We start from the raw sequence: 10,269 nt of genomic DNA on the forward strand, positions 1-10,269 counted from the left end.
GTTGTATATGACTAACTATAATTCCTTCCATCCTATCCTGTCCCCCATTGCTTCTATTCTCTCTTTTGATGCTGTCCCTCCCCAAGAGTGTTGACTTCAAATTGCTCCCTCCTCCCATTGCCCTCCCTTCCATCATCCCCCCTATCCTGCTTATCCCCTTCTCCCCTACTTTCCTGTTTTGAAAGATAGGTTTTCATAACAAAATGAGTGTGCATTTTATTCCTTCCTTTAGTCAAATGTGATGAGAGTAAACTTCATGTTTTTCTCTCACCTCCCCTCTTTTCCCCTCCACTAATAAGTCTTTTGCTTGCCTCTTTTATGAGAGATAATTTGCCCCATTCCATTTCTCCCTTTCTCTTCCCAATATATTTCTCTCTCACCGCTTAATTTCATTTTTTTAAGATATGAGCCCATCCTATTCAATTCACTCTGTGCTGTGTGTGTGTGTGTGTAATCCCACCCACTACCCAGATATTGAAAAGTTTCAAGAGTTACAAATATTGTCTTTCCATGTAGAAATGTAAACAGTTCGACTTTAGTAAGTCCCTTATGACTTCTCTTTGCTGTTTACCTTTTCATCCTTGTCTTCATTCTTGTGTTTGAAAGTCAAATTTTCTTTTCAGCTCTGGCCTTTTCATCAAGAATGCTTGAAAGTCCTCGATTTCTTTGAAAGACCATTTTTTCCCCTGAAATACTATACTCAGTTTTGCTGGGTGGGCGATTATGTTTTCTTTTTCTAACACTGTCACTCTTTTCTACTTCCTGTTTTCAGTTTTCCTTGACTATTGATTATCTATAGGCAATTTTTTCACTAGATAGCCATCAGTTGCATTATCCTTGGACAATGTAGGAGCAATGACCAATAATAAATTAATACTAGTACTGCAATCACTTACCATCAGTTTTTCACATCATCTTTTCCTAAAAAGGGACTAGTAGAAGCCCACAGAACATGCCAGAGACATCATCACAATGAAGGCAAACCCCTCCTCTATGTTTCGAATGAAACCCTAACCCTAACCCTAATCCTCCTCTATGTTTTGAATGAAATACTTGGGAAGGATCAGAAGCTTGATCTTAATTTAATTTTGTAAGCATTTATTAAGATCCTATGTATGCAAACACTATGCCAGTTGTAGAAGATGAAAATGGTGCAGTGCCTGTTCACTAGCACGTCATCTTGTGTCTTAAGATTGACCATGATAAAAAATTTACTTTCTATAATTCCATTCCACCTTGCACAGCCATTTTACAAAGGAATTATTTACATGTGTAAAGGTCAAATCCACACAATATAACACTGATACTAAGTAGAAGATCTAGGATTAAAAACCTTCAAGAAATATTGTAGAAAACTGAATAGGAACTGGGTTCAGTTCCTACCTGTCACATACTGGCTGGGTCACCATAGGCAAGTCATTTTTAACTCACATCATCCCCAGCTAATTTTCTAAAAGAAAAAGTTGCTGAAAAATTTCTAGTCTGCAGTGGTAAATGGGATTATTATTACAAATTCCCTAAAATGATGCCATCACAGATTGCCCTCTCCAAAAAGAGACTGATGATAAACAAGTAAACAAGAAAACATATAAATAAGTAGATAAATAAATGAAAGAATGAAATTTAAAAGTCAATATCAATCTTCTTTTAACATCTCTTCTAAGATCTATCCAAGAGTTTTACCCACTGTTCCTACTTTTGCACTCTAGAATCAAATGAAATAAGTCTCTCCCTTTCATGTGATATTCAAAGCATTTGACTTCTATCTTTTTATCTCTAGATAAAATGGTCCATTTCTTCAACTGAGACAAGTATAACATAGTTTCAAAGTCCCTTGCATCATGATTTTTCTCTCTGTACACAATCTTGCTTGGCATCACAAACGTGGTTCCCATAAATATTTACCACACTCCAGATATATCAGCTATTTTATGGTTTGACCAGGTCAGACCAAATTGAAAACACTGTTCTGTTTATCATGCTGCTATTACTATAGTCTAGCATTGCCATTTGCTCTTTGGACTGTTATGTTGTAGTTACATAAAATCTTTACCCTTTCCCCTCAATGTGAACTGTTACCGAGCCATGCCTTCATGTCCTATACTTCTGCAGTTGACATTTTTCATACTTATATATCTCCTCTGTTCCATTTAATCCTTTTCCATTTGGTTCATCTATTTGTGTCAAGAAGTTTTTGAATTCCAGTTCTATATAAGAATCCCTTCTAATGCTGTTTCCAATATTTTGATAACAATAATTCTATTATCCAATTGGATATCTAACATCCAATATTTTGATGTCTCTTTATCTAGTTATTGGCAAAGGTCAGAGATCAAAATAGGGCCAGTGACAGAGTCCCATGACATTCTACTAATGATCTGCTTCTAGTTTGACTATTCATTAGTAACTACTCTTTGAGATGTCATTCAGCGTGTTCCAAACAAAATATCATCTAGCCCACAAATCTTGATCTATCAAGAGTGATTTTGCTAAATATCTTACAGAAGTCAAGGTGTGCTATGTCCATAGAATACTCCTCAACTCTCTGTTTTATTCTGATAAAGCTAAGTGAGAGCAATGTGGCTTGACATATTTCTAATGCATTCTTTTTTTGTTATTAACAGTACCCTTTATAAATGATCATAAATATGCAATTATGCAATTTTGATAAAAATCTGACTATCATTCTATAACTCAAAGACTATATATTCTTCCATTTTTTGAAAATTGGAAAACTTTCTTTTTTGTCTCCCATCCGCAGACACCAGTTGTGTCATCCTGAGAAAGTTATTTAACTTCTGTCTGCCTTGGTTTCCTTAAGTGTAAAATAGGGGTTACTGTAGTAAAATTGAATATAATTTTGCAGTTCTCATTTTAATTAGCTAATCTTTAATAATGTTATAGAATTATATGAAAATGAAATGGTACCATAGTAGATAAACAGCTGGCTTCATAGTCATTAAGCCCTTACTTCAAGTCTTGCCTCTGACATGTACTGTCTCTGAAACCCTGCTGCAAGGCACTAAATCCCCTAGCCTCCCAGGGACTATAGTTTGTACAGAAGGTGCAAAACTGAATTGGTAGATGAAGTAGCTTTGTCAGAGCTCTCTAGATTGAAGAAATCATAATTGAAAGCAAAATTAAAGAAAACAGTTAGTAAGATACACATAGGATTCTGGAAAGCAGTGAAATGATATTTAAAATATAAGATGGAAAATACATTCTGTACTGCAGTTTTCTGAGGTCTAGGTCCATCTACAGTAACTGAAAGTTTCTACCTTCATAATTCTTGCATCAAAACCCTCCTGTTTTATTTTCACTGCAGGCATCTAAGTGCAGAGATTTATTACTGTATCCATTTCCTGATCTATTATAATAGGCTCAACTATTTTTTCTACTTTTAATTCATTTTACATCTTCCCAAATAGGTCATTCTTAACACAATATATCTCTCTAATACTAAAAAGTTGTGTTACCTCACTATTACCAATTAGTCAAAAAAACTCTCTGTCCTGGAATTTAAAGCACTTCACAAACATTCATTAATCTGAATTTCAAATCTTGTATAACTCTTCTTTCCTTTCTATCATCTATAATTCAGCCAAACTGAGTTAAATAACGTTACATAAACATCCTAATCAGTCAGCCAGTAGTCATTTATTAAGCAAGTTTTATGTGGTTGGTACCTCAGGAATGTTATATTCTACAGTATTGAAAATCAACACGTACATAAAAGTACATATAATACATACAAAGTAAATATACAAATATACAAAGTGTGTCATCTCCTCCATGAAACTTGCATTTATTACAAAGAACATAATTTTATTAAAATATATCTATCAAACATAGAAAAATTCACCATGTCTTGACAAAACTAAAATCATGTTATTTTAAAGTTTATTTTAGCCATCCTCAAGTTTTTGAAAGGCTAATATAAGGAAGAACAGCTGTACATTCTACAGGGAAGAATTAGGAACAATGGATACAGGTTGCAGAAAGGCAAATTTAAATTATATATATATATATATGTATATATATGTGTGTGTATAATATTTATGTGTGTGTATGTATATGTATATTATATATAATGTATAAATGTATATATAATAATGTATATATAATGCATATATAATATATAATAATGTATATGTATAAATGTATATATAATATACATATACACATACACACACATATGTGTGTGTATATATGTGTGTGTGTATATATATATGTATGTATATATATACTCCCTAAAATTAAAGATATCTACCAGCAGAATGGCTCACCTCAGGAAATAGTGCAAAACCTTTTCCAGGATGTCTAAAAGTAGAAAGGCTGGATTATCACCTTTGATTAGGTTTTATATGAGATTCCTTTTTGAGTACAGATTGGAGTGACTAATGTAATGGTAATTTAAATGGGAAGATCCTTCTCATTCATTAATAGGCTCATGTGACCTGCCTGGGTCACACGGAAGTCTGAGTCACATGGAGTCCATGGTGGGAAGAGTTTGCTGAATGGGTAGAATAGGAAGGGTAGAACAGGAAGAGATGTAGTTACAGAAGAGCTGAGGGGAAGTTAGTCTTGAGAGCAGTTAGAGCTAGGAAGTATACAAGCAAGCAGGCAACTAGCTAGCATGAGTAAAAGAGCTTGTTTGTGATTTTGTTTAATGGAGCTGGTTTGTGGGAAGCCTAACAGAAGGAAAGTTTGGGGATGATGTTGTCCTTTGCACTGTTGCATTGTTATTGTTTATAAATTTTTGTTACTATGATGGATTTGGCTTTCTGGTATCTGAATAAATGTTTTGGTTCTGTCCTCCATGTGGAGAATCTATTGTATTTTGTGATTCCAGAATTGCACAGAATTACACAGAGTTGCACAGAATATTCCTGGCCACCATAAGTGCGGTGAATATCACATTTGCACTACAACTAGTCACCAAGAGCCACTGTAACATTAAAAATTCTGAGACTCCATAATTCAGCAATATATATGCCAACATTTATTTTTATTTTGATAAGTAATGAGAAACTAATTTATTACTGTGTTTTGCCTTTCAATGCATATATTATGAGTATTTTCTGAAGTCACAGTGGCTTTCAGGTAGATGGCCATCTTCTAGGTGAAGGATTAGCTTATTAAGGAGGACTGTGGAAAGAATAATGCCAGCAATGATTAAGAGAAAGACTAAGAGAAATAACCCCCACCCTCCCCTGTGATTGCCTTTTATTTTTATAGAGATGGACATTGGAGGTATCCTCCTCTTGTCATATAATCCAAAAAATTTCAGTCAGCTTTTGTATGAGCGATGGACATCCTGATCTTGTAAATCTTAGCTGGAATAGCATCCTCACTAGGTGTTTTGCCAAATGAAAAATGCCTAATAGCATTCAAAATCTCTTCTTCAGTTGGAACTTCAGCTAGGGGAGGGATTGACTTCAACCTGATCAGTGCCTTCAACTTTGATTGACAATGGTCTGTTGAGAACAATATGGAAGTATTCAGCCCATCTCTGTAGGATCATGACCTTGTCACTAATCAATGTGACTCCATAAACATTGAGCAGTTGAGATGCTTCATATATCTTTGGCCCCTAAATAGCATTGAGGGTATCATAAAAGTGCTTTGGATTTTTACTATCATCATGAAGTTGAATTTCTTCTGCCTTCTTTCTGAGCCAAGAATCTTGCATCTCTCTAAGCTTCACTTGTACTTTACTTTTGAAGGAATTAAATACTTCCTTCTTAGAGATAGATGAACTACCCTCCTGGTAAATCCTTTGAAGTTCTCATTTTTCATTTACCAACTTCTCAATTTCCCTATCAACTTTTCAAACCAGTCTTCTTGATGTTTGTGATTGTTCTGACTCAGATGAGCAAATGAAGTGCTGTACACTAAATCTTTGAAAGCTGCCTACTCATTTTCCTCTCCATTGTTGCCAATTCAATGTTGGTTCAACTTTCCCTCCAAGTTAACAATGAACTGTTCCCTCTTATTGAAATGCTCTAATTTGCTAACATTAACTTTTCTCATAGTTTTTTTGTTGTTTGTTTTTTGTTTTTTGGCATGGAGCCACCACTTTTGTTGAATGTGAATATTTAGCTTAGAGAGGATAAGTCTATGATCAGTCCAGCACTCTGTGCCACACATTAACTTTTCCTGTTTCACATCCCGTCTGTCTCTTCTCCTACAGTCACACAGTCTATTAAATGTCAATGTTTGCTACAAAGGTGCATCCGTGAAGTTTTATTGCATTTAGGTAAATGGAAGACAGTATTGACCCGATCATGAGATGCACAAGTCTTCAGTAGTAAATGACCATTACTGCTGCTGTTTTCAAATTCCTTCCTTCCTAAGGACTTTGTCATGTCTGGTAGTCTGTGTCTAGTCTAGTATTAAAGTCACCTAGATTTATAAGTCTGCCCTCTTTTGGCACACTAATGATGAGGTTCTCCAGGTCTTTTATAAATTTTTTATTTGACCTCTGTGTGCTCACATTTTAAGTACCAATGGTGAATGGAATCATCTTTGCAGAAATGTGTGCATCTGTTTGTGTGTGTGTGTGTGTGTGTGTGTGTGTGTGTGCACGTGTTTGTGTATTTCAATCATAGGGTGGGATCCTTGCCTGCCGGGGTAATCTGGTCAGGGTTTGGTAAGCAGACAATTTGGGGGTACCTTTTCTAACCCCTTCCTCACATCAGGGGGTGAGCAGTAAAATCCTTAAGAGGCTCTCAGACACAAAGGGGACTGTTGAATTCCACTGCTTCTTCCAATGAGATGACTCTAGGGACTGGGCTGTCTGTGTGCAGTGTTGTAACTACAGCTCTCAGTTTATCTGTTTCTGTTGCTTCAACACTTTCTTGTCACCACAAGTCTTTAAGATAGTTAAAAATGGTATGAATGAGGTCTTTTGATTCACACATAAATTGGATTTAAGTGAGACAGAGTTGTGAGAAGTACTCAGACTCATTTTTTTTTCCAGTCATCCAGTCCAGTGGTAGGACAGATTTAAGATTGGTGATGGCTTAAGTTGAAGTGGATGACTTTGTCATCTTTGATATCTACCCAAGCTCTTAAGTACTTCACAGTGTTTTCTAGAGCTCCTTTCCTAGCCATTTGAACAAATTTTTCATATCTACCCATTTCACCAGGTTAAGGCTTCATTTGCTTGAGGTAGATACCTCCCTAACTCACTGACAGGTTTGAAATCCTTCAATTACTCTCAAACTGGTTTAGCTCATCTGCTGAAATGGTTTACTGGGTTGTACCTGTTGAGCATGAAACAGCGTCTTGGAGCCAAAGGTGAAAATAAGGTGGATCAGATAGACATCAAAGATAAAAAGCATCCCTGAAAAGGTTTTGGTGGCCCTCACATCAGAGTTACTAGTCTTCCCTGAACACTCCCTACACTTCCTACAGTTTAGGCATCCAGCACCAATTATGTTTAATAATGATGTCACTTTAATGTGTGATTACTTCTTTCAATAAGTGGAGTTTTTTCAATAATAAAGGATATATAGCCACCTACATCCTCATTACAAAACAACTGTTACATTTGTCTTCAAAGTATAATTATGAGAGTTAAATCACTAGACTATTTAAGCAATAGGATTATAGCATTTTAAATTTAGAGCTAGAAATTGCCTTAGAAGCCAACTAGCCTAAAATCTCAATTTTGCAGTTGAGTAAAATTAGACCCAGGCAAATTAAATTATTGGGGCTACTCAGGTAATAAGGATCTGAAGTAGGATTCCTCCCAACACCTTCTGACTCAATAACCAGGATTATTTGAATATAAAATAAAAATGAATGCCCACGGCCCTGAAATTAAATATACTAACTCAAGATTGATTCTTGGGATGCAGGATCCAGTGAAATATAAGTAGGTAGATAGGAAGCCAAATAAGGGTCCCTTATAATCTCTTTCTGACCACTTGCCAGGTCTTTTTATTGTTTCTGGTTTGAGAACTCCAGAAACTGTTGCTATTCCTATTACCTAGTCCCGTTGCTACTATTTTATCCACGTAGGCTCAGAGCCAGCCTCCATCCCATTGACACAGATTTCTCTTTCTGACTTCCAAAATTGTCTTGGGCTGAAAAAAAATCTCACTTTGAGCTTTTGTTGGCTACACCATTCCTGAATTCTATTTGAGGTGTCATTTTAAAGTTGTTTGGAAGGAAGTGTTGGAAGAATTCTGCTGACTACCTTCCTTATTTGCACCACCCCTGGAAGTTTCAATGCTTAATAAAGGATCTACTTTTGCAGTTTGGTTGTGTACAATGGAAAATTTTATTAAGGCTACCAACAGCTTCATCTTTAATCAATTACTCAATCAATCAACGGTTCTTTATAATGTTCCAGACTTTTTTTTCAATCCAGTAACAAAATAATGTTCCCAGACAACCAATTGGAAGGGGGTATCAGTTCAGAACGTATTGTTAAGCCATTCAGTAATAAAAGGGGAATAGGACTCTTTGGGGAATAAGGTAGATTATATCCTGAATTTCTCAGTAAAGTTAGAGAGATTGGGCTTAATTAATATAATGTTCTGTGACCAAGACATTGGTGAACCCCAAACTCATGTAAAAAGGGCCTTTTTTTTTTGGTTTTAAATTACAGCTATGCAGACACACTAAAACTTCTTAGATGATCCGTAGAAAGTCCATGTTCATTTTTTCCTTGAACATGATGATGGGGCTAGGGACCAACAGAAAAGAATTAATGATTAGGTAAGAGTTCATCAGATTGCTCAAGGAAATAACAGACTGAACTATAATGCTACTGAGTTTTTCCCTTTCTTCATTTCTGAAATATTACATGTGCTGAAGAAAATAATGTCTACATATTTATTTAACAACTCAACTTCTACCAGTTTCATTGCGATCAAGTCTTCTACTTCATATTTATGTCTCTGTCAAAATTGACTCTTCTTTCTAGTTCTCTTGTTTTGAACAGTTATCCCTGAACTAATATTTCTGCCCCCAAAAAGAGACTTTTGACTCTGTCCTGCTGTCAGAGCTAAGACTTCCCTTATGCCAAGTGTTTTCCTGACCCTCTTCTCTTCCTACTTATTGCTGCATTACATTGAACTGTGTTTAGTCCACTGCCTGGACACACTTATCTGTTCAGTTCACTGTTATACCTTCACAATACTTTAGTGGCTGCCCCTTCTTCTACTCCCTGCCCCAGGATCTCTTCCTCTTGTTTCCTGTTTTGCTCTATTTACATCCCAATCACTTGTACAGATTCCTTCTTTGTAGTTACTGAAATTCAATGTGGCATCTTGGTTAGAATGCTGATAGTTATCAAAATCTGTATTCAGATTCCACTTCTGATGAGAATTTGCTGGAAAGCAAGTGCATTTAATCTCTCTGAGCCTCAGTTTCATCAATAGTAAAATGGAAATACTCTCACTTATAGTGTCCATCTCAGAGAAATTTTTGTGAGGCTAAAGGAGATAATTATGCAAAGTGTTTAACAAAGCAAAAAAAAATACTATAAAATTTTTAACTCTTATTATCACTGCTGGGACCTCAGAAGCGAACCACCAATGAATACTTACATGCATATTGCTTTAATCTCTCTTTTTTTTCCTGTCCACAGAGCCACACATTGTCATCAGAAAAATGTAGGTGCTACCAACAGAGCAGAGAAATGCTCTCAAAATTTCTGTAATCAAGCAGATAATGAAAATTAAAGCTTTTGTTGAATCTCTTGTACCTCGATAAATTGTGCCTGTGGATGAGAATACCATCAAATTTTAAACAGATTTACCTACCTGTAGGTAGGTCTGATACTTTTCATATTTTGCGTTAACGTGCGTTCCTACCAGTATTTTGAGTGGACAAAGACATGTAGCTCAGCATTGTGGATACTGGGAAGACACATATAACAACACAAAAAAAAAAAAAAAGATTGATGATGTTTAGACACTGTTTTTTATCAAAGAAAGAATATCACATCATGTGCAAAAAAATATTACTAAATAGGATTGATTTTTGAAATGAAAACAAATCACTGATTGTGAGTAAGGAAACACCTAAATTTGGCTAAATACAGTTGTATGATTTAGCACTGTATAGTATTAATATGAAAATGTATAATTTCAAACTGAATGCACTATTTCTGCAGTTACTTTTCCTTCATATTTCAAAAGTTAATCCATGGGTAGAAGGAGAAGATAAAACACTGGGAATTTATTTAATTACAGTACTTAATGTATCTAGAACTTTCAAAAATCACTATAAACTGAATTAAAGGGCTAGTGA

At 35.4% G+C, this 10,269-nt stretch overlaps 1 long non-coding RNA gene across 1 annotated transcript in view; it reads left to right on the forward strand.

Moving 5' to 3' along the window:
* LOC140531732 (uncharacterized) overlaps nucleotides 1-9,780 on the forward strand; it is an 83,194-nt gene extending 73,414 nt beyond the window's left edge. Inside the window, exon 3 of the long non-coding RNA XR_011976414.1 lies at nucleotides 9,605-9,780. This is a non-coding gene — a long non-coding RNA (uncharacterized lncRNA). The remainder of the gene's footprint in view (nucleotides 1-9,604) is intronic.
* Nucleotides 9,781-10,269: the final 489 nt, after the last annotated feature.

The sequence above is a fragment of the Notamacropus eugenii genome, chromosome 3, assembly GCF_028372415.1.
Source record: "Notamacropus eugenii isolate mMacEug1 chromosome 3, mMacEug1.pri_v2, whole genome shotgun sequence".
Classification (NCBI taxonomy): domain Eukaryota; kingdom Metazoa; phylum Chordata; class Mammalia; order Diprotodontia; family Macropodidae; genus Notamacropus; species Notamacropus eugenii.